Here is a 19,465-nt window from a genome sequence, read left to right as displayed (position 1 = left end):
TTTCAATGAAGCATCTGAGGAGGAGAAGGAGGAGAAGCGACTGTCGCTGCTTCATTGAAAGCCACACAGGGAGATCGGTGCTTGTAACTCGCCCACCGCTGCACCGATCATATCTGAGGCTGCCCAGGTATCGGATTAGGCATTTGAGCATGAGTACCAATGCTTGGTATCGGTGCACCCATACATAAGACCAATAATATTAAAAAAAAGGATTTTTAATACAGGAATGTTGGCTTAGGGAAAAGTCTGTCCATGTACAGTATAGAATGCACTCAATACTTGGTCGGGGGTCCTTTTGCGTGAATTAAGGCATCAATGCAATGTGGCATGGAGGAGATCAGCCTGTGGCACTGCTGAGGTGTTATGGAAGCCCAGGTTGCTTTGATAGTGGCCTTCAGTCTCGTCTGTTGGGTCTGGTGTCTCTCATCTTCCTCTTGATAATACCCCACAGATTATCAATGAGATTTAGGTCAGGCGAGTTTGCTGGCCAATCAAGCGCAGTAATACCATAATCATGTGACCAGGTATTGGTAGATTTGGCAGTGTGGGCAGGTGACAAGTCCTGCTGGAAAATGAAATCAGCATCTCCATAAAGCTGGTCAGCAGAGGGAAGCATGAAGAGCTCTAGAAGTTCCTGGTAGAGAGCTGCGCTGAACATTGGACTTGATAAAAAAACAGAGGACCAACAGCAACAGATGACACGGCTCCCCAAATCATCACCGACTGTGGAAACTTCACTCTGGACCTCATGCAACTTGGATTCTGTGCCTCTTCACTCTTCCTCCAGACTCTGGGACCGCAATTTCCAAATGAAATGCAACATTTTCCAAAGTCCGTGATGATTTGGGCAGCTTTAATTATTAGATATAATTATAGTATTAAAATAATAATAATAAATAGTAATAATAATTGTATTTAAAAAGTAAAAAAGGTTGTTTTTTTTTACCCATTTGTTAACCAATAATAAGCTGGAGGCTTTATTCAGAAGACAAATGATGCAGTGTGTCTCTGTTTAATACTGTAAATGTCTGATACAAATACAGTATTAAAAAAAAAAAACAAAAAAAAATGTTTTGTCCATTTGTCAGCCAATAATAAAGAACAATTTTTTTTTTTTTTAAATTAAAACAGTATAATAAAAGAAATCATTAAATTTCCTAAAAGAAGGTTTACATTTTTTTTTAGCTAGACAAATTTGAGGAGGAGCGGAGAAATTTCCCAGTTCATAGCTGAAAATGTCAGAATCGTTATATCACCTGAAAATTAACAATTCATGTTCACAATTTACATCCCATTTTATTAACACAGAGTAGAGTTGATCTTATAATTTCAAAATATTTTTTTCCCCCAGTATTTAGGGATTACCGTACTTTGGCTTACCTTCTGTAAGATACAAATACCGATCTGTGTGTTTTTTTTCCCCCCAGAAATTGTTTAGAAGAGATTTGTCGGCCGCCATCCAAGGTGATACCGGTCTGTCTGGGGACACGGAGAAGTTACGCAAACAGGAATGTCTGGAATGTATCTTCACACTGCTCCCAACTCCGAAGATCTAGAAGTACATCGGATGTTCTAATAACACATTACTCCTCCATAGTAAATCTGTATTACTCTCTGCTCCTCTGATCTTGGCAAAAATTGAGCAACTAAATTAACATAAAAAAGGGGAAGGCTTTTTTTTTTTTTTAAAGCAAATTTTGCCTAAGCAGGACCTTTAGGTCTGGTCTGGATCTTAAGGGGGTATTTCAAACAAATAAAAGGCCAAAAAAAAAAAAAGTGTGAGCCCCCCCCCCCCAGGAAATCCATACTAGACCCTTAAACCATACATGAAGCCTTGACCAAACCAGGCCATACGCAATCAATATGGACAGGTGCCTTGCCAGGAGTATATTTATACTTTAGATCAGTGGTTCTCAACCTTTCTAATGCCGTGACCCCTTGATAAAATGTCCCAAGTTGTGAGCACCCCTAACAGTAAAATTATTTTCTTAGCATGGGTTGTCAGCACCCAAGGCAAGACAAGTAATTTCTGCCCCTAACCCACGGACATTTGGCGCTCCCTGAGTCCCTTCCACTCGTACAGTATTAAAACCCCTTCTGGTACATATTAGGATCTACCACTCTTTCTCTTTGTTCTCCTTTTATCTCTCTCTATCCTCATTTCTTGTTTTTCTCTCCCCTCCCTCTCTCTATAGCCACCTTTCTTGTTCTTTCTCTTATTCTTTCCTCTCCCTTTTTCTTTGTTCCTCCCCCTCTTTTCCTCTCCCTTCCATGTATTCTCTATTTTTATTCCTTCTCTTACTCCTTGGTGGTGGGGAATTGGGATCAGTGGCAGTGCTGGCGGGGAGTTGGGATCAGTGGCAGTGCTGGCGGGGAGTTGGGATCAGTGGCAGTGCTGGCGGGGAGTTGGGATGAATGACAGTGCTGGCGGGGTGTTGGGATCAGTGGCAGTGGTGGTGGGGAGTTGGGATGAGTGGCAGTGCTGGCGGGGAGTTGGGATGAGTGGCAGTGCTGGTGGGGAGTTGGGATGAGTGGCAGTGCTGGCAGGGAGTTGGGATCGGTGGCAGTGCTGGCGGGCAGTTGGGTTCGGTGGCAGTGCTGGCAGGGAGTTGGGATCGGTGGCAGTGCTGGCAGGGAGTTGGGATCAGTGGCAGTGCTGGCGGAGAGTTGGGATCAGTAGCAGTGCTGGCGGGGAGTTGGGATCAGTAGCAGTGCTGGCGGGGAGTTGGGATCAGTAGCAGTGCTGGCGGGGAGTTGCAATCAGTGGCAGTGCTGGAGGAGAGTTGTGATCAGTGGCAGTGCTGGGGGAGAGTTGGGATCAGTGGCAGTGCTGGGGGGTTCTGATCAGCCAACTTAGGTGCTCTTGATGAAGGTCATCTGCTGATCGGGGGAACTGTAGTGGGGACTTTTAATGACAGCTCTAATCACAGGTAGCGCTACTCGCTGGTGTCTCGCAGCAGTGACACCTATGTCCAAATCAGGAGATGGGGTCTCCTGCAGCCCCTCCTACTTCACATTCCTCACCAATCAGCTGACCTCTAGTCTCTGCCCCCTCCTCCCCTTAGCCATGCCGTGAACTGAATTGGTGGCTGTGAAGAGGCTGAGTGGGCGGCCGCGGGCTCCAGGGACAGCCCTGCTGGGCGGCCGCGAAAAGACTTCAGAAACTTCAGAAACAGCCCAGGATTCGGTGACCCCCTGGCAAATCGTCATTGGACCCCCGAGGGGGTCCCGGTCCCCAGGTTGAGAACCACTGCTTTAGATTGAATTTATACTGTACTTTGGGACTTTTTAAAAAAATAGGTCTTCTTATATCTTTTTTCTTATGTTATTTTGTATTCTTATAGCCCTGAAGAAGGAAACGCCTTGGCTTTTTCTACTGACATTTCGTCACATGCAATAAAGACCTACCAGACTGACATTAGATGCGACTCTCGTCTTTTTTACATTCTTTAACAAAAAAATCCCTGACTGGCATTCTGACACCAAGTTCTGCTTTTAGATACACTTTAGGCCTTTAAAAACTGTATGTCCTTTATAGTATGGAACATTTTGGAAAGTCCTTGCTCGAGGCTCACTGGTTAGCACCTCTTCCTTGCAGCACCCGGGGTCCTTGGTCCAAACCAAGACGCTACCTGTGTTGAGTTTGCATGTTCTTCTTATGCTTGCCTGAGTTTCCTCCCACACTTCAAAGACATCCTGGTACCTGCTACAAGTGTGTATGCCCTTGAATGTTCCCTTGCTTGGCTCAGTAGACTCTCATAAAACAAAGGACAGTGGGACGTCCCTCATCAGAGCCTCGTCATCATTCAAGCAAAATGTGTAAGCATCACCTTAACTTACTGCATGTGAATGAATATTATACCTCTTCATGTCTACTAACACATGTATACAGGTATACGGTCATTATATAGCTGTCATTTTATATATTAAACACTAGAGGGCAGCAGTACAATGAGGTTTCTGTATTGTACTGCACACATCATTATCCACTTGCTTACTGGGCACTTAAACACCATTCTGCCCAGACCAATTTTCAGCTTTCGGTGCTCTCACACTTTGAATGACAATTACTCAGTCATGCAACACTGTACCCAAATGAATTTTTTGTCCCTTTTTTCCCACAAATAGAGCTTTCTTTTGGTGGTATTTGATCACCTCTGGGGTTTTTATTTTTTGCGCTATAAATGAAAAAAGACCGAAAATTTTGAAAAAAAAACGCATATTTCTTTGTTTCTGTGACAGAATTATGCAAATTATTAATTTTTCTTCATAAATTTTGGCCACAATTTATACTACTACATATCTTTGGTAAAAATAACCCAAATTAGTGTATATTATTTGGTCTTTGTGAAAGTTAGAGAGTCTACAAGCTGTGGTGCGAATCGCACAAAATTGATCACATCTGATGTACTGGTGGCCGATCTCACTTCTTGTGACCCGAACAAGTCAGGAAAGTACAAATACCCCCCAAATGACCCCTTTTTGGAAAGTAGACATTCCAAGGTATTTAGTAAGAGGCATAGTGAGCTTTTTGATGTTGTCATTTTTTTCCCACAATTCTTTGCAAAATTAAGATTTTTCATTTTTTTTTTTCTTCACAAAATTGTCATTGTAATAGCTTATTTCTCTCACATGGCATGTGTATACCACAAATGACACCCCCCAAAAAATTCTGCTACTCCTCCTGAGTATTACAATACCACATGTGTGGGACTTTTTCACAGCCTGGCCACATAGAGAGGCCCAACATGCAGGTAGCGCCATCACGTGTTCTAGAAGCATAAATTACACATCTAACTTGTTGACTACTTATTACACTTTTGAAGCACCAGGACAATGACACGTGACACCGATGACAGATGGCACTGATACGTGGCAATGATGACACTTATACGTGGCACTGATGACACGTGGCACTGATGACAGATGGCACTAATATGTGGCACTGATGACACGTGGCACTTATACGTGGCACTGATGACACGTGGCACTAATACGTGGCACTGAAGACACGTGGCACTAATACGTGGCACTATTGACAGATGGCACTAATACGTGGCACTAATACGTGCCACTGATGACAGATGGCACTAATACATGGCACCGATGACGCGTGACACTGATGACAGATGGCACTGATAAGTGGCATTGATGACACGTGACACTGACAACAGATGGCACGTGACACTAACAGGTGGCACTGATGACAAATGGCACTGATACGTGGCACTGATGACAGATGGCACTAATACGTGGCACTGATGACAGATGGCACTATGTGGCACTGATGACAGATGGCACTTATACGTGGCACTGATGACAGATGGCACTGATGACAGATGGCACTGATGACGGCACTGGGGGCAGGTGGCACTGGGGGCAGGTGGCACTGGGGGCAGGTAGCACTGGGGTGGATGGCACTGGGGGCAGGTAGCACTGGGGTGGATGGCACTGGGGGCAGGTAGCACTGGGGTGGATGGCACTGGGGCAGGATGGCACTGCTGGGGCAGGATGGCACTGCTGGGGGAGGATGGATGGCACTGCTGGGGAGGATGGATGGCACTGCTGGGGAGGATGGCTGGCACTGCTGGGGGAGGATGGATGGCACTTTTTTTTTTTTTTTTACATTTTTTTTTTTTTTTTTATAGATCGAAGCAGAACGGCTGCCGCTGCAGCCGTTCATCTCTCCCTTCTCACACTCTGTGTGAGGAGGGAGAGCGGCGCTGAGAGATGATCTCATATGTTTACATATGAGATCATCTCCCATTGGACACGCCAATCACGCTGTAAACGGCCGCTGTGATTGGCCGTTTACAGCGATCTGTGTTTGCCTGTCCCCGGGGGACACGGCGAACACAGAACTTCCGTGATGCGCGCCCGCGGCGGCGCGCATTGCGGAAGTAAACAATAGGCCGTCCAGGGACGGCCACCCGGACGAACGCGCCTGCCCTACGGCCGTCATTCGGCTATAGGGCGGGCGCGAGGAGGTTATTATTATTTATTTTTATTCATTATTATTATTATTATTATTATTATTATTATACAGATTCAACACTTTGTGCAGAACTTTACTATACTTCTTCTTATTATTATTTATTATTAATATTGTTATTTGAGATTTATTTAGCGCCAACAGTTTGTACAGTGCTTTATTACTATTATTACTGTTATCATTATTATTTAGAGCTAAAAACAAAGAGTAACCAATGAAAATAAGTTACTGGCAACGCTGTGTTCACACTCCAGTATACGTTGAAAGAAAATAAACTCATGTAAATCAATCTATATACAGTATACATATTTGTGTTAGTCAAGCAATATTAGAGTCCTCAAAATACCATAGACTAGTGTATATCTGTGAGTGATAGCTCCGTGTAAAGACCTTATCTCAATGAAGGTAGAAGACTCACCAAACGGTATTGCTTGTCAATTTCACAGACAAGAACGATGTGCTTCATACAATCAATCTCCACACGCCTCATCTTCACTAATCTCATTCGATCTTTACTCCACTCCAGGCCCTGTGGCCATAGGGTCCCATAGCGCCACAGGGCACACCAGGAGGGGCGGAAACGTATGAGTCTGGCACCCTGTAGGGCAATGGCGCCCCAGTACCCCTAATGGACCTGCTGCTCCTGGTAAGCCCTTGTACACACGGTCGGACATTCCGATGGAAAATGTCAGATCGGACCGTGTTGTCGGATAATCCGAACGTGTGTGGGCTCCATCGGACTGTTATTCCGATGGACCAAGCCTCTATAGAGAGCAATGGGTGGTCCGACTGGGTCCGCCTGAAAAACGGACAGGCAGACCAGCTTTTTTTTTTTTTATAAATTTATTTTTATTGAAAGTTTTCAATACATTAATAACATACAAACATACAAACATACCAAATGGTCCCAAACACCTCCCCATCCCCCCCCCCTCCCTTCCACCCTCCCCCTCCCCTCACCCAACCAAACTCCCTCCTGTGCAGCCCTCCATTCTTCCTCCTAGTTCAGTCTATAAACACAGACAGTACCACTCATATAAGAAACACATAGCCTGTACTGTAACTGAATAGTGAACTATTTGAAATGGGTATATAACCAATCCAAGGGAAAGCACCTCCCTGCCCCGCCCCTCACCCTACCCTCAAGGAAAAAAAACCCTCACCTAGCGATTAATTCACAGTATCTGCGGCATCAAGCCAGCACCGCCACACTCTCTCAAATTTGTTAGGGCACCCTCTGCTAAGATAGGTGGCTTTGTATAACGGCAAAGCATTATTAATTAAACCTTTCCAATAAGAAACCGTAGGAAGTTCGGGTTTCTTCCAACACAACAGTATAGCTTTACGTGCATAAAACAGCGCCAGAGAAATCAGAGTCCTCTGCGCCCCTCGAGGTGCCAACTCCTCCACCAGTCCGAGCAAACATACCGCAACTGTGACTGGAATCGGCACCGAAAGGACAGATTGTATAACCTGTGTCACTCCCTTCCAGAACTCCTCAATCCGCGGGCACTGCCAAAACACATGGTCAAAGTCAGCTCGGTCAGCTGTGCAGCGCCAGCACCCTCCCGCGCCGGTACCGTAAATCCTAGCCAGTCTGGCTGGGGTATAGTATACTCTATGCAGAATTTTAAACTGGATAAGTCTGTCTCTGGCCGATACTAGGGTCTGAAACGGGTGTCCCCACATGTCGTCCCAATCCTCCCCTCCAAAGTCAGGTATTAGAGCACTCCAAACATCTCTACAGTTTTGGACAGGCTTCGGCCTGTCCGGGAACAGCATGCTGTACACAACGGAGAGAGGCTTTTTCAGGTCCTCTGTCCGCAGCACAGTCTCCAGAGGTGAGATTTCCACCTGTAAAACCCCAGGACCGAACGGAGAGAGAAAAGCGTGCCGCAACTGTAGGTATCTAAAAAAGTACCAATTTGGGAGATCATGATTTACCTTAAGCTGATCAAACGTCAGGAGCTGCCCCCCTCTCACCACATGCTTCAGTTGCTTAATGCCTACCCTAGCCCATATCACCGGATCCGGTATGTCCCCAAAATGTGGCAATTTAGGATTGAACCATAGAGGAGTGTCAGGAGACCAACTCCCCCCTGGCTGTTCAGGCAGACCAGCTTTATCTGCTTGTGTGAAAGGGGCCTAAGGCCTTGTCCACACAGGGCATACACAGCGTACCTTTATCGGGATGCACGGGTGTTCCATGCAGCTCTGTGCAGGCAGTCCCATTGATGTCATCTGGGATGCAGCAACTGCACCAACAGAGCCATTGCTCCCAATTTTACATCCATGTCAGTCTGCATGCATGTCCCCAAGCTCCCATTGTCTGCGTTCGGGGTCATGTACCCACACCCACACGGATGTCAGATTGGGAACAGCAGCTATGCCTGTGCAGCCGTTGCATCCCAATTGACATAAATAAGACTGCCTGTATGGGGATGTGTAGGTAAACATGCCCCCCCCCCTCCCATGGGTGTATACTTTAGTATGCCACATGTGAACGATGCTTTAGTAGCAATTTAGCAGAAATTTTGTAAGTTATGTGCAATAATAATGATTTTAGTGTATTTTTTGCGAAAATATTGTTTTGATAAACATTTGCGCAAATATCACGCTGCCTAAAACAAAAAAAAAATCAGTACCACCTTCCTTCTATTCCACTGGCCGTGTGCTTTCAGAAAATGTAAGGTTGGGGGGGGGGGTGGGTTATTTTACAAATTCTGAAAGCTGTAAGTGAAAAATGAAAACCTCCAGATTTTTAGAGACATTTTTGGGTATGTTCGATTTTCAAAATTTTGCAGAAAGGCACAATGTAAAAATTTAAATTTTTTGTCATTTTTTAACTCCATACAGGTTAAGATTTTATATTTAGTAGGTATTTGGCAGGAATTTGGTAAAATTAGCGGTGTTTTTATCTGCTAATAATGGTTTTCGTTTTTTTGCGAATATATTGGTTTGATAAACATTTGTGCAAATACCGTGGGGTCCGAAAAAAACAGTAGAACCTTCTTTTTATTTTAGAGGTCATACGCTTTCAGAAAATATATGGTTTTTGGGGTCTTTCACAAATTCTGAAAGCTGTAAGGGAAAAATTAAAACCTTCAGATTGTTAGAGAAATTTGGATATTTACATTCTTGCTTACGTTCGATTATCACCATTTTGAAAAAAGGCGCAATGTAAAAATTTAATTTTTTTGTCATTGCATAACTATATACAGATTAAGCTTTTATATTTAGTAGGGATTTAGCAAGAATATTTGTAAAATGAGCTGTGTTTTTATCTGCTAATAATGGTTTTAGTGTATTTTGTGCGAATATATTGGTTTGATAAATATTTGCGCAAATACTGTGGGGTTTAAAAATATCAGTAGAACTTTATTTTTATTCTAGAGGTCATATGCTTTCAGAAAATATATGGTGTTCTGGGGGTCTTTCACAAATTCTGAAAGCTGTAAGGGAAAAATGAAAACCTTCAGAATGTTAGAGAAATTTGGATATTTCCATTTTTGCATGCGTTCGATTTTCGAATTTTGTACAATTAGCTGTGTTTTTTTTCCCCCAAAAAAAATGAGCTGTGTTTTTATCTGCTAATAATGGTTTTAGTGTATTCTGTTCCAATATATTGGTTTGATAAATATTTTCGCAAATATGGCGGGGTCTAAAAAAATCAATAGCACCTTCTTTTTATTCGAGAGGTGATATGTTTTTGGGGGTCTTTCACAAATTCCGAAAGCTGTAAGGGAAAAATGAAAACCTTCAGATTGTTAGAGAAATTTGGATATTTCTATTTTTGCATGCGTTCGATTTTCACCATTTTGCAAAAAGGTGCAATGTAAAAATTACATTTTGTTGTCATTTATTAACTCCATACGGGTTAAGCTTTTATATTTAGTAGGGATTTAGCAGGAATTTTGTAAAATTAGCTGTGTATTTATCTGCTAATAATAGTTTTAGTGTATTTTGTGCGAATATATTGGTTTGATAAACATTTGCGCAAATATGGCAGGGTCTAGAAAATCAGTAGCACCTTCGTTTTATTCTAGAGGCCATATTCTTTCAGAAAACATATAGTTTTGGGGGTCTTTCACAAATTCTGAAAGCTGTAAGGGAAAAATTAAAACCTTCAGATTGTTAGAGAAATTTGGATATTTCCATTTTTGCATGCATTCGATTTTCACAATTTTTTGCAAAAAGGCGCAATGTAAAAATTAATTTTTTTTGTCATTTATTAACTCCATATGGGTTAAGCTTTTATATTTAGTAGGGATTTAGCAAGAAATGTTCTAAAATTAGCTGTGTTTTTATCTGCTAATAATGGTTTTAGTGTATTTTGTGCGACTATATTGGATTTAATAAACATTTTCGTAAATACCGCAGGGTCTAAAATTGGTTTGATAAACATTTTCACAAATACCGTGGGGTCTAAAAAAATCAGTAGCACCTTCTTTTTATTCTAGAGGTGATATGTTTTTGGGGGTCTTTCACAAATTCCGAAAGCTGTAAGGGAAAAATTAAAACCTTCAGATTGTAAGAGAAATATGGATATTTTCATTTTTGCTTACGTTCGATTTGCACCATTTTGCAAAAAGGTGCAATATAAAAATTTAAATTATTTGCCATTTATTAACTCCATACAGGTTAAGCTTTTATATTTAGTAGGGATTTAGCAGGAACTTTGTAAAATTAGCTGTGTTTTTATCTGCTAATAATAGTTTCATTATATTTCGTGCGACTATATTGGATTTAATAAACATTTTCGTAAATACCGCAGGGTCTAAAATTGGTTTGATAAACATTTTCACAAATACCGTGGGGTCTAAAAAAAATCAATAGCACCTTCTTTTTATTCTAGAGGTCATATTCTTTCAGAAAATATATGTTTTTAGGGGTCTTTCACAAATTCTGAAAACTGTAATGGAAAAAATGAAAACCTTCAGATGTTTTGAAAAATTTGGATATTTACATTTTTTGTGTACGTTCGATTTTCACCCTTTAGCAAAAAGGCTCAATGTAAAAATGACAACTATTTGTTATTTATTAACTCAATACAGGTTAAGCTTTTACATTTAGTAGGAATTTTGTAAAATTTGCTGTGTATTTATCTGCTAATTATGAATTTAGTGGATTTATAGCAAAAATATTGTTTTAATAAACATTTGCGCAAATATCGTGGGGTCTTAGAAATTCTTAGAAATTAGTAGCAAATTCTTTTTATTTTACTGGTCATGTGCTTTCAAAAGCAAAGGAAAAATTGCAAAAATGGTCTGGCCACCTGAGTGTACAAAATGGAGCACAGGGCCTGGCAGCGAAAGGGTTAATGTAAATATTTGTTTCATACATCCAATTGCTTATCATATACATATATTTTTCTGTCTGCTTTTAGAAGACGGCATGTATCGTGCCTCCAAGGCAGTATACACGTGCAATGATGTTGCTCAACCATTCTGATTGAGGACATCACCTAATTGGAATGAGTGAATTTTACTAGTTCCTTGTCTGTATATATGTATATTGTGTGTTTCGTTTTAGAATGTGCCGTGAACAAGGCTTGTGACGAAACGCGCCTGAGTGTTATTTTTAACATGGTCATATGAAATAGAGATACAAGACTGAACTTCCAAGAGTGCCGGCTCTTCAGTGTTTATGTGGGTTGACATGTTATGGGCTGCTCAGTCTAAAATGCCCGTACCTTTGTTTTTTCTCCCAGTCCGGGCCTGCGCCACTCCACAATTCAGAAGCAGGTGTTGCTAAATAGGGATCACATGCGAAGAAAAATCACCCCACAGTGCAATAACATTTGGCTTAAATCTTTATTTAAAAACATTATATCTCACCAGTAATTTTTTTTATTAATTAAATTTATTTAAATAATAAAATTAAATTAAAATTAAAAAAATTATTATCAATAAATTCCACATAACTCAATCTCCAGTAGCAAGACCAGCACCACATAAGGATAGCTGTCAGGAAGGGCCAGCCAGTACCCAAGATGGCGGCAGAAGAAGATGACCTGTGACCTCAGCCCCTGTCAGAACACCTCTGGTGCATGTGCGTGCGCCTGTGCGCATTGTCAGGAAGGGCATGCCAGTGCTCAAGATGAGAATCCAAGACAGCCTGTTTCCTCAGTCAGAATACCGCCAGTGTGCCTGCGTGTGTCTTTGTGCGCATTAGCGCACACACGCGCTTGTGTGCATGCGCCGGCACGCGCGCGTACCCTGTGACAGCTTTTGGTGCCCAAGAGGCTATTTAAACTCAGCCAGTGCACAGACTCGTGCTGTCTGCTCTACAGTGTTCCTATGTGTTCCTTTTGCCTGTATCTGATACCTGTTCCTGTTATCTTACCCGGCTTGCCTCTGACAATTCCTGCTTTCTGCCTGCACCTGACCCGGCTTGTTTGACCACCGCACCTGCCTGCTCCTTCTGCTACCATCACTGACCCGGCCTGTATCCTGACTACTCTTCTACCTCCGCACCTGCTCCTGACGTGTCCGCCAGTCTTTGACCCAGCCTGCCTGTACCTACCCTCTCTTCTGCTGAACTGCCGTTCCTCCTGCAGCTGCTTCTGGTTCCACGGTCTGCGACTCATCAGGCACTTGTGTGACTCTGCACTCCTGCGCCTCCTGTCTGCTCTACCAGAGGGGCCTGGAGTCAGAGGTGTAAGAGAGGCCGTCCACTGCATATCAGGCTCTACCATCAGGTATGTGACAATAGCGGACAGCCTCTTACTACCATATTCAGCCACCTGTGCACTGCGCATCAGTCCAGTCTAGTCACTGTTGCCAATCTCTCTTAATGGTTACACTGAGACACAGCCCAACATGTTTCGTCATGCCCGACTTTATCAAGGTATCTATTTACTCGGCGTAACATCATCTTTTACATTGGGTATTATAATTTGTTTGTGTGAAATAAAATTAATTAAAATTTATTTTTCCAAAAAAAAACTGCATTTGAAAAACCACTGCTCAAATATTGTGTGACATAAAAAAAAAAAGCAAAACCCACCATTTTATTCTATAGGACCTCTACTAAAAAATATATAAAATGTCTGGTTCTGAGTAATTTTCTAGCAAAAGAATTTAGATTTTTACATGTAGGAGAGAAGTGTCAGAATTGGCAAGATTACGTTTTATACCACCAATCCTATTGGCTATTTGAGTATTTAGTTACCTGATTACAGAAGACAGATTAGTACATCTTGTGTTTATATGAGGGAGCACATCATAGTAAATTCAGCCATATATCATTTAGGTGATCATTTTGGAATTTATACAGCTTCCTTATCTCAGAACACGTGTCATAAAAAAAAAAAAACAAACATGCAAAGCAAGTCTATAAATGCTGCTGATTATACCTGTTGAAATTTCCTGGATGAGCACGGTTTGCTTTTATAGTAAAGGGTTGGGTTCACCTACTTCAGTATTCAATGACAATAGGGAGGTGAAGTTGGAATCCTTCTATCACCAGGGCCGTCTTTAAGGCAGGGCAAAAGGGGCAGCTGCCCTGGGCCCTGACATTGTTGTGGGGCCCAAAGCAGCTACCTCATACTTGCCAACCACTCCAGTTTAAATTCCCTTGTCACTTGAATTTTCAGTCCTGTGCTGTGTCCTGATATCTCAGTGTGAAGTGCTGCTACTAATCCTGCTCAGCTCTGCCCTATTGTTGTGTACAGATGACTCACCTGCAGACCCTGTGTTTACATGTAAATAACTGTCATTCATATGTAAATAGCAGCAACATTCATTTGTAAATAGCTGAAGCTGGCTGCATTGATATGTAAATAAAGGTGACATTCATATATATCATGCCCCCCTGCAGTGAGGAGAAGATGTACTGTAACCTATAGCAACCAGTGAGCAGTATTACTGTACAGTAATCTCTAGCAACCAATCAACAAGCAGAAATCATGTGCTGTAACCTCTAGCAACTAATCAATGAGCCTTAAAGAGGAAGTAAACCCTGATGGGTTTACTTCCTCTTTCATTCCCTGCAAAGGTAAAGCATAATGGACTACTATGCATTGCATCGCATCGCATAGTAGCCCATTATGTGTCACTTACCTGACACAGGAGCCAGCGAAGTCACCGCTGTCCCCTGTAGTTCCGAGCATCCATCTTCTCGGTGGGTCTCGCTGCTCCGCCGCTGTCATTCGGCGAAGCCGCGATGACGTCACTCCCGCACATGCGCACGGGAACCGCCACTCGCGGCATATCACCATTGACAGCGGCGAGCTCAGTGCGTAGAGAGCGGTGCCTGTCTTTCGGCAAATATCTCCTAAACCGTATAGGTTTAGGAGATATTTCTTGGACCTACAAGTAAGCCTTAATCTTGGCTTACCTGTAGGTCAAAGTTGGTTGTAAGGGTTTACAACCACTTTAATGTATACTGTAGCCTCTAGCAACCAGTCAGTAAGCAGTAATGATATGCTGTAACCTCTGGCAATCAATCGCAATCGCTACCTGATCTGATGCAGTAAACTGATTTTAAGTCTAGCTGCTATTTATTGTACGTCTCAGAGAAGGTGGATAGCGATATTGCATGGGGGGAGGGGGGCTCCAAGAATTTTTTTGCCCCGGGTCCAATCAATATTAAAGACGGCCCTGTCTATTACCACAAAGCAGATTTCTGGTTCTTCCTTCTCCTCCCCCTCTCTACTCTTTTGAAGCTCACTGAATTTGTCTTTTTTTTCTCCAGGTTTCTCTGAGGATTGTTATGATCTATGGACCTCCTGCACCGGGATCACGCTTCCTGCATAACTCCCCTGCCTATCTACCCTACCTTCTCTCCTCTTAAATACCCACCATCATCCTTGGTGACTTTACCAAGGATATAACCTTCTCAACCTAAACTCTTCTTAGGACCTCAGTGGACACTTACGTCCTCACTCTGATGGCAACACCCTTGACCTTGTATTTTGTCCTCTCTGCACTCCTTTCAACCTCGCCAACACCCCTATTCCTGTCTCTGATCACCAACTTACCAGTTTCATGCTCTCCCAACAGCCTAAGGCTAGGTGGGCTCAGCAAGCAGGAAGGCTAGGTGGTATGGCCTGGAGAAGCCTGGAGTTGTTTTTGTCCTCCTCCTTCCGTGTCCCGTCCCTTCACGGTGGAATGGTGGTTGGCAGGAAAAGGTGCATCAGGTGTGGAATTTATTTGCACACCTGATGTGCACCAGAACGTCACCGTGAACCCAGACCCACACCCAAGCCTTAACCAAGGCCATGCTCAGCTCAGTAGGGATCTGAGGACAAAGCCTTGGGGGATCCCTACGATAAAAAGGAAGATATTAGGAGAAGATATTCATCGTAATTCACGTTGAGCAAAATATATATGCATCATTGAAATACTCACCAGATCACATTACCAATTTCCTATCTAGTATATATAAATCAGAGCGCAATATATATATATATATATATATATATATATATATATATATATATATATATATATATATATACAGTGGTGTGAAAAAAGTGTTTGCCCCCTTCCTCATTTCCTGTTCCTTTGCATGTTTGTCACACTTAAGTGTTTCGGAACATCAAACCAATTTAAACAATAGTCAAGGACAACACAAGTAAACACAAAATGCAATTTGTAAATGAAGGTGTTTATTATTAAAGGTGAAAAAAAATCCAAACCATCATGGCCCTGTGTGAAAAAGTGATTGCCCCCTTTGTTAAAACATACTATAACCATGGTTGTCCACACCTGAGTTCAATTTCTCTAGCCACACCCAGGCCTGATTATTGCCACACCTGTTCACAATCAAGGCATCACTTAAATAGGAGCTGCTTGACACAGTAAGGTCCACCAGAAGATCCTTAAAAGCTACACATCATGCCGAGACCCAAAGAAATTCAGGAATAATTGAGAAAGAAAGTAATTGAGATCTATCAGTCTGGAAAGGGTTATAAAGCCATTTCCAAAGCTTTGGGAATCCAGCGAACCACAGTGAGAGCCATTATCCACAAATGGCGAAGACATGGAACAGTGGTGAACCTTCCCAGGAGTGGCCGGCCGCCCAAAATTACCCCAAGAGCGCAGCGACGACTCATCCAAGAGGTCACAAAAGACCCCACAACAACGTCCAAGGAACTGCAGGCCTCACTTGCCTCAGTTAAGGTCAGCGTTCATGCCTCCACCATCAGGAAAAGACTGGGCAAAAATGGCCTGCATGGCAGAGTTCCAAGGAGAAAACCACTGCTGAGCAAAAAGAACATCAAAGCTCGTCTCAATTTCTCCACAACACATCTTGATGATCCCCAAGACTTTTGGGACAACATTTTGTGGACCGATGAGACAAAAGTGGAACTCTTTGGAAGGTGTGTATCCAAGTATATCTGGCGTAGAAGGAACACTGCATTTCATAAAAAGAACATTATACCAACAGTAAAATATGGTGGTGGTAGTGTGATGGTCTGGGGCTGTTTTGCTGCTTCAGGACCTGGAAGACTTGCCGTGATAAAAGGAACTATGAATTCTGCTGTCTACCAAGAGATCCTGAAGGAGAATGTCCGACCATCTGTTCGTGTACTCAAGCTGAAACCAACTTGGGTTCTGCAGCAGGACAATGATCCTAAACACACCAGCAAGTCCACCACCGAATGGCTGAAGAAAAACAAAATGAAGACTTTGGAGTGGCCTAGCCAAAGTCCTGACCTGAATCCTATTGAGATGTTGTGGTATGACCTTAAAAAGGCCGTTCATGCTCGAAAACCCTCTAATGTAACTGAATTAGGACAATTCTGCAAAGATGAGTGGGCCAAAATTCCTCCAGGACGCTGTAAAAGCCTCATTGCACGTTATCGCAAACGCTTGGTTGCAGTTGTTGCAGCTAAGGGTGGCCCAACCAGTTATTAGGTTTAGGGGGCAATCACTTTTTCACACAGGGCCATGATGGTTTGGATTTTTTTTCACCTTTAATAATAAACACCTTCATTTACAAATTGCATTTTGTGTTTACTTGTGTTGTCCTTGACTATTGTTTAAATTGGTTTGATGTTCCGAAACACTTAAGTGTGACAAACATGCAAAGGAACAGGAAATGAGGAAGGGGGCAAACACTTTTTCACACCACTGTATATATATATATATATCTCTAAAAACAGCAAAATTATGTCTATTGCCCTGTACACACGGTCGGACATTCCGACGACAAAATCCGTCTGATTTTTTCCAACGGATTTTGGCCTAAACTTGTCTCGCATACACGCGGTCCCACAAAGTTGACGGAAAAAACGATCATTCAGAACGAGGTGATGTAGAACACTTACGATGGGACTATAAAGAGGCCAATAGCTTTCGTCTCATAATTTATTCTGAGCATGCGTGGCACTTTGTGCGTGGAAATTGTCTACACGCAATCGGAATTTAAACGATCGGATTTTGTTGTCGGAAAATTTTAGATCCAGCTCTCAAGCTTTGTGTGTCGGAAATTCCTGACAGAAAAAGTCAGATGGAGCCCACAGACGATCGGAATTTCTGACAACACAATCCGATCGCACAATTTCCGTCGGAAAGTCCGACCGCCTGTACAGGGCATTAGGCATAAGTCCTTTCGGTCACCATAATGACAGCCACCTCATATACAACTATAGGAAATCATTTCATCAGTAGGGATGGCCGAACAGTTCGCCCGGCGGTCGTTTCGCGGCGAATTTCGGCTGTTCGCGGTCTGCCAGTTCGGCGGACTATTGGCGCCGTTCGCCCGGCGGACACTTCCGTGTTTTTACTGTGTAAAGGAACTTTGACCTGATGACACATCCATCATGGGGTACAGGACAGCCAATTGAGACATGACAGCACATGGACACTTGGCCATTCCCCCTAACTTATAAATACACCCGATCCGGCGGCCATTTTACATTCTTTCTTCTGTCACTATAGGGAAAGGTTCCTGTGTGGAGTAGGGAGAGATAAAACGCTAGCTATTTGGTACACAAAAGTTCTTTTCAGGACTGGTATAGGTGTTAGGTGTATATAGGTTTGCTGTGCTACTGATTGTTGCAGCAGCCTGAGTGTCTTTTGTCAGTTTAGAGAAAGGGACAGAGCGCTGTGTCTGCTGCTATTTTAGGGACAGCCAAATTAGTCATCATCATCATCATCATCATCATCATCATCATTAGTTGTTACTATCAGGTCCACAAAAGTGCTATTCGAGTAACCAGTTATCGTTCCAGTCTCCTCTGTTTTGCCAGTTTGTATAGGGACAGGCAGGAAGCAGTGTGTCAGGCAGTGAGGGTCAGTTTAAACAGTTGCTGTTACTATTAGTTCCACAAAGGTTCTTTTCAGGACTGGTATCAGTGGTATGGTAATAGGCTTGTACACGTATAATATTCTTTCTTCCAAATATAGAAACAATATTATACTTGACTGCTGCCCTTCTGCTGCAGTCTGCTAATCATTCACAACTCACTTGTTCCACAAAGCTCTTTATCAGGACTGGTAACTTGGTCTGTCTAGGGTGCTACAGTACATAGGGTTGAGTGAGGTACAGTCTGCCGTTCTGTAAGGACTGGTATTGGTCCACAATACATAGGGTTGAGGTGCACCACTGCTGACCGCTGCCCTATACTGCAGCAGTCCTTCAGCAGTATAGGGACTGACGTACAGTCTGCTAATCAGTCACAAAGAACCTACTTGGTCCACAAAGGTCCTTATAAGGACTGGTAACTTGGTGTAGGGTGCTACAGTACATAGGGTTGAGTGAGGTACAGTCTGCTATTCTGTAAGGACCGGTATCGGTCCACAATAGATAGGGTTGAGGTGCACCACTGCTGACCGCTGCCCTATACTGCAGCAGTCCTTCAGCAGTATAGGGACTGACATACAGTCTGCTAATCAGTCACACACAACCTACTTGGTCCACAAAGGTCCTTATAAGGACTGGTAACTTGGTGTAGGGTGCTACAGTACATAGGGTTGAGTGAGGTACAGTCTGCTGTTCTGTAAGGACCGGTATCGGTCCACAATAGATAGGGTTGAGGTGCACCACTGCTGACCGCTGCCCTATACTGCAGCAGTCCTTCATCGGTATAGGGACTAAGAGTTTTATCACAGGGTCATTTAAAAAATGACAGGCAGAGGAAGAGGCAGGCCCTTCCGCAGGGGTGGTAGGGGTAGGGCAGGAGCAACAGCCTTGAGCCAAAGTGGGAAGTTGCAGAAGGTGCATTCAATTACTTTAAAGGACGCACCAGACTTGGTTGAGTGGCTCACTCAGCCTTACTCTTCTGCACCCTCCTCATCCTCTCGATCTGCACCCTCTTCTTCACTCTCTGCTATGTGCACCCCCAAAGACACTACCACCAACAACACCACCACCACCACCACATACCTTCCGCTTGAGTCACAGGAATTATTTTCCGATCCATATCAAGAGGACATTTCTGATGCGCAGCCACTCTTGGCATTGGATCAGAAAGAGGAGGCAGCAACAACCGCTACTCAGCAGTCTGACGACAGTACCCAG

Source organism: Lithobates pipiens, unplaced genomic scaffold (assembly GCF_037356315.1).
Source record: "Lithobates pipiens isolate NorthernLeopardFrog02 unplaced genomic scaffold, aLitPip1_a1.2 Scaffold_19, whole genome shotgun sequence".
Classification (NCBI taxonomy): domain Eukaryota; kingdom Metazoa; phylum Chordata; class Amphibia; order Anura; family Ranidae; genus Lithobates; species Lithobates pipiens.
This window is presented reverse-complemented; position numbering follows the sequence as displayed.